Raw genomic sequence first — 6238 nt, 5'->3', positions numbered from 1 at the left:
ACTGATTAGGGTTGACCAGTGGTCAAAACCCTAATCTCAAGGAATGCTGATCAAACACTTGATGAAATCCAACCATGATGATGATGATGACTCACTGCAATCAAGATGAAGACCAATATCCTTTGAGAACCATGAAACCCCAATTTGAACCTCCACATCCTCAGATGATCAATGACCAGTCCAATAAAACCCTAACTCGCATTTTGACTTCCTCATCTTCTGATCAAGACTTGTGAGTATGACTTGCACAATGTAACCACATGATATGCAATATGCAATGCCTAATGACCTAAAAATGATATGTAATATGTTATGCTAGTCCCAAGAGAGGAGGGAAAATTTTGAGGTGTTACAACTGGGAAGACCGTTTTTAGCAACTGCCGGTGCAATCATAGACGTAAAACGAGGACGACTCACCTTCGAAGTAGGTGAAGAGAAAATTGAGTTCATTCTTTCCCAATTCTTGAAAGCACCTGCAATAGAAGATACATGTTACTTCATGGATATCATCGATGAATGCATAAAAGAAGCAGAGTTAGGAGAAGACAAATCATCAGACTATCTTTTAAAAGACAAATCTAACCAATGTTTAGCAATAACACCGGACCCCACGCAATGTCTTAACAAACAAACCCTTGACCTGAAAACACTTCCCAAAAATCTGAGATATGAATTCCTAGATTTAGAACTTGAACGACCTGTGATAGTTAATGCAGACCTAGGAAGACTCGAAACAGAAAAACTCCTACATATCTTAAGAAAGTATCCGACCGCACTAGGTTACCACATCACCGATCTTAAAGGAATAAGTCCTTCTATTTGTATGCACCGCATCATGTTAGAAGAAGACTGTAAAACCTCTAGGGAACACCAGAGGAGACTAAATCCAATCCTGAGTGAGGTAGTAAAGAAGGAAATAACCAAGTTATTAGAAGCAGGTATTATATATCCTATATCTGATAGCAAATGGGTTAGTCCTGTACACGTAGTACCAAAGAAAGGAGGCATAACCGTTATTGAAAACGAAAAAGGGGAAACTATAACTAAACGAACCGAATCGGGATGGAGAATGTGCATTGACTATAGGAAACTAAACAAAGCAACCCGAAAAGATCATTTCCCTTTACCATTCATTGACCAGATGTTAGAACGATTAGCAAAACATTCGCATTTCTGTTATCTAGACGGTTATTCAGGCTTCTTTCAAATACCAATTCACCCTGATGACCAAGAAAAGACAACGTTCACGTCCCCTTTTGGTACCTTCGCTTATAGGCGAATGCCGTTTGGCCTGTGTAATGCTCCTGCAACCTTTCAAAGATGCATGATGGCAATTTTCGCCGACTTTCTCGAAAACATCATGGAAGTATTTATGGATGACTTTTCCGTATACGGACAAAGTTTTGAAGAATGCCTTGAAAACCTAGAAAGAGTTCTTGAGCGATGTGTGAAAGTAAACTTAGTACTTAACTGGGAGAAGTGCCATTTTATGGTACAAGAAGGAATTGTTTTAGGACACATCATCTCGAACAGAGGAATTGAAGTAGACAAAGCCAAAATAGAGGTAATCGAAAACCTTCAACCCCCGAAAACTGTGAGAGAGGTACGAAGCTTCTTAGGACACGCCGGTTTTTACCGACGATTCATCAAAGACTTCTCTAAGATAACTAAACCTTTAACCGGACTATTGATGAAAGATGCTGATTTCATATTCGACGATAACTGTTTAAAAGCATTTCAAGCGCTTAAGCAAGCACTGGTCTCCGCACCCATAATGCAGACACCCGACTGGAATGAACCATTCGAAATAATGTGTGATGCCAGCGATTATGCTGTAGGTGCTGTTTTAGGACAACGAAAGGATAAAAAGATTCACGTTATATATTATGCAAGTAGAACCCTGGATGAAGCGCAAATGAATTACGCCACTACCGAGAAAGAACTCCTAGCAGTTGTATTTGCGCTAGATAAATTTCGTTCTTACTTGGTCGGAGCCAAAATAATAGTTTACACTGATCACGCTGCTACCAAGTACCTTTTAACGAAAAAAGATGCTAAACCTAGACTCCTAAGATGGATCTTGTTGCTACAAGAGTTCGATTTAGAAATCAAAGACAAGAAAGGAACTGAAAACGTAGTAGCAGACCACCTCTCTAGACTTGAGAACCTTGAACCGGAAAGAACCTCAATTAACGATGATTTCTCGTACGATAAACTTATAGCTACTTTGGAAGAGAACAACTCCGACAAACAAGTAGAAACCACCTTAGCTATATCTGTCACACCATGGTACGCTGATCTCGTCAATTATTTAGCTGCCGGAATAATTCCGCCCACTTTATCCTACCAGCAGAAGAAACGATTCTTCTACGATATAAAACACTATTACTGGGACGATCCCTTACTTTTCAAAAGGGGCCCCGATGGTATTTTCCGTCGATGTATACCCGAAGAAGAGGTAGAAAATATAATCCAACACTGCCACTCCGCTCCTTATGGTGGACACACAAGTACATCCAAGACCTGCTCTAAAATCCTACAAGCCGGCTTTTATTGGCCAACTATATGGAAGGACGTACATGCGGCTATTAAGGAATGTGACAGATGTCAACGCACAGGAAACATATCTAGACGTGACGAGATGCCACAAAAAGGTATTTTGGAATTAGAGATCTTCGACGTGTGGGGAATAGACTTCATGGGACCTTTTCCATCCTCTTTCGGTAACAAATACATACTCGTGGCAGTTGACTACGTATCAAAATGGATCGAAGCTATAGCTTCTCCAACAAATGACACCCGAGTAGTAACTAGACTCTTTAAGAATATAATATTTCCGAGATTTGGCATCCCAAGAATAGTAGTCAGTGATGGTGGATCGCACTTTATATCCAAGGTACTCGAAAAATTATTGTTTAAATATGGCGTGAGACATAGGATAGCGACACCTTACCACCCTCAGACCAGTGGACAAGTGGAAGTATCTAACAGAGAAATCAAGCAAATACTAGAAAAAACAGTCGCCACTTCAAGGAAAGATTGGTCATTGAAATTACCAGAAGCTTTGTGGGCATACCGAACTGCTTATAAAACCCCCATAGGGACGACCCCATTTAAGCTCATATATGGAAAATCCTGCCACCTCCCGGTAGAATTAGAACATAAAGCCTATTGGGCTATTAGAAATCTGAATCTAAACTATAAAGCCGTCGGTGAAAAAAGAATCCTTGACATAAACGAATTAGAGGAACTCAGAAGAGACGCCTATGAAAATGCCAGAATCTACAAAGAAAGAACAAAACAATGGCATGACAAGCGTATATCAAGGAAAATCTTCAAGCAAGGCGACGCAGTCCTTTTATTTAACTCTAGACTAAAGTTATTCCCGGGAAAACTACGATCCAGATGGTCAGGTCCTTTTCATATCACTAACATCTTTCCCAGTGGAGCGATAGAAATTAAAGGCAAATCCACAGAACCGTTCACCGTAAACGGGCAACGTCTAAAACACTATCACTATGCGGAAACCAATGGAGATTCGCAAATCCTACACTTAGACGAAATGCCTCCAGGATTAATAGAGTATACTTAACAGTTTCTTTGTCGAGCTTGCGACATTTAAACAAAGCGCTTAGTGGGAGACAACCCACAATTATTTTATTATTTCCTTATATTATTATTATTATCTTCCTATTTCTTCCTTAATTATTCTTTTAATTCCTGTTTAGTATTCATTCCTAATTCATTTTAATTTAATAATAACTTTTTTCTTCTTTCGGCATTTGGCCAAATCCTGACTAAAACTCATGTTTTCTTTTCTCTAGCTAACACTAACCAGATGGGACATATTGATCGTATGGGTATCAAATTCAGAGGAATGGCTCAGAAACAAAAGTTTGAAGAACTAGCCACTAGAGAGATGCTACCTAGTTTATATGCTGATGATTGGGCTATGACTGCCCTTGGACTGAGACAAAGTGTCCTGTATTTGCTGAATCAGATAGGATGGGAGACGTCCCCTATCCTAAGACATTTCACCACCTACCGGAGACTCACACTAGAATTCCTTAGCTCATTAATCTATCTACCCAGCCATGGAAAAGGAATTAGCAGAGGTTTTATCCAGTTCAGAATGTTCAACATGGAGTACCAATTTAATATTAGAGACTTTACCAACCTTTTGGGTTTTCCTACCTCCTTTGACACATTCACAGTAAGCCAGGAAGAACTTTTTGAATATAGAGAACTTGAACACTTCTGGGGTAAGTTGACTGGAAATGACGAGCCCGAGGAACATGAGTTTCTCTCTGGAAACATACACAACCCGGCCTTTCGCTATTTCCATAAGATCCTGACCCACACTTTATTTGGGAAGAAGCCAAATAGTACTTCAGTTTCACGTGATGAACTCTTCATCATATTTGTGCTTCCCAGAACCGTCCAGTAAACGGTGCCACTTTTATGTTAGCTAATTTGGACCACCTTATCCAGGATGAGCGAGCACCAATCCGAATAGGCGGTTTGATAACTATGATAGGTAATGCTATTGGATTACGTCAGCCTATGCTTGACCTAAGCCCTTTTTGTGGCATTACTACTATGAGTATACCCTTCCTTTTCAACACTATGTTTATAGCAAACATAGGGTCTGACGAGTTTGAGCTTATTATTGATAACCAAGTTCTTTGCCTATTCACCATGCCCGATCCTAGGACTAGTGTTCATAACCGCAGTAATTGGCTCTATAACCTGAACGAAACCCCCTCTCCTGCTAGATCCACTGAATCCATCCAGGACTATGAGATTTGTGATGACTATGAGACTTATGATGACCAGATCCCTCATGCTGAATCTGACCCTCAGACACCATCTGGCTATTATGATATTGACCCTCCTCCTCAGCCTGTTCAGACCGAAGAATCAGCAGTATCCGACCTCCGGCATCATATGCCCGGAACTGATTATAACACCGCCATTGAAGCTTTGATGTCAGAACAAGGCGCCCTCAGAGAAGAATTTACTGACATGAGACACGAAGTTCTAGGGTACATGAGCAGTATGACAGATCAGTTTCACGAGTTGCTACATCGTGTTAACTCTTTTGCTCCTCCGGCCAGAGATCGTGCAGATGGATAGTATTTATTTGTTTTTCTTAGTTATTTAGTTTTAAGCTAGATTATTCATTAATGTTATTTGAATTCATGTTCGCATTTGTTTCCTTTTCGCATTTCTTTTGTTCTTCTTTCCAATATTACATTATGATCATTTTATTGAAGCTATTTATTTAATTTTATTATGCAATAGCTATTATGTTCTCTACTGTTGCTACCTATGACTTATTATTATACAAAGTAAAATAAGCATGCAGGAGAAATTAAATTGCAGAATAAATCAATCAGTAGAAAACAAACAAAAAAATAACAATATATAATAACTTACCTGAAGGACGCTAGCTGAACATTGGCCAAATAGACAGTGTGACGAGCGTCACACATTCTGTCACGGACGTCACACTAAGAACCTGTTACGCCCATCATGCACCTGTAACGAGCGTAACGCCCTTCAGACTAGGTGAACGTTAAGGAGCCGTTGGAGACGAACGTTACACCCCTTCAACTTTTTACCTTCCCCATTCATTCACATTTACCCACATTCATTCACTTTTCAACCACCTCCTTTCCAACTTCCAAATTCTTTTCCTATAAATACCCACCAAACCTTCCTTCATTCACCACAAACCATTCTCTAATATCAAATACATTTCTTTTCTTTCCAAATCACTCCTTCAAAATTCATTCATCACAATGGCAGGAAATTAGAATTTCGGAAATATCATCTTCCGATCCGAAGATGAAAATTATCAAAGGGAGCAATTCGAGCGTTTCCAACAGCGAGGCGTCGTTTCCACCAGGTACCCCGATTTAACTTGTTTACAACAATTAGGATTACTCCAAGGTATCGAATGGATGCTCCGCCTAGCCGACTTAACCTTCCTTTGCACTCATAATCAACCCACCTACCCATCCCTAACCTTAGAATTCTTAAGTTCATACGACTACACCACTCCCGCCGGTGAAGACGAATTTTTAACCGGTACCGCAACCTTCCGTATGTTTAACACCGAGTACTCCTTAACCCAAAACCAATTGAGTACCATGTTACAATTTCCCATAGAAGGTCAGGTACATCCCAGAATCCCTCCAAACTCAAACAGGAACACAGTTGACGTTTTCGACCT

The sequence above is a fragment of the Lathyrus oleraceus genome, chromosome 3 (genome assembly GCF_024323335.1).
Source record: "Lathyrus oleraceus cultivar Zhongwan6 chromosome 3, CAAS_Psat_ZW6_1.0, whole genome shotgun sequence".
In the NCBI taxonomy this organism is placed as follows: Eukaryota; Viridiplantae; Streptophyta; class Magnoliopsida; order Fabales; family Fabaceae; genus Lathyrus; species Lathyrus oleraceus.
Note: the sequence above shows the minus strand (reverse complement) of the source record.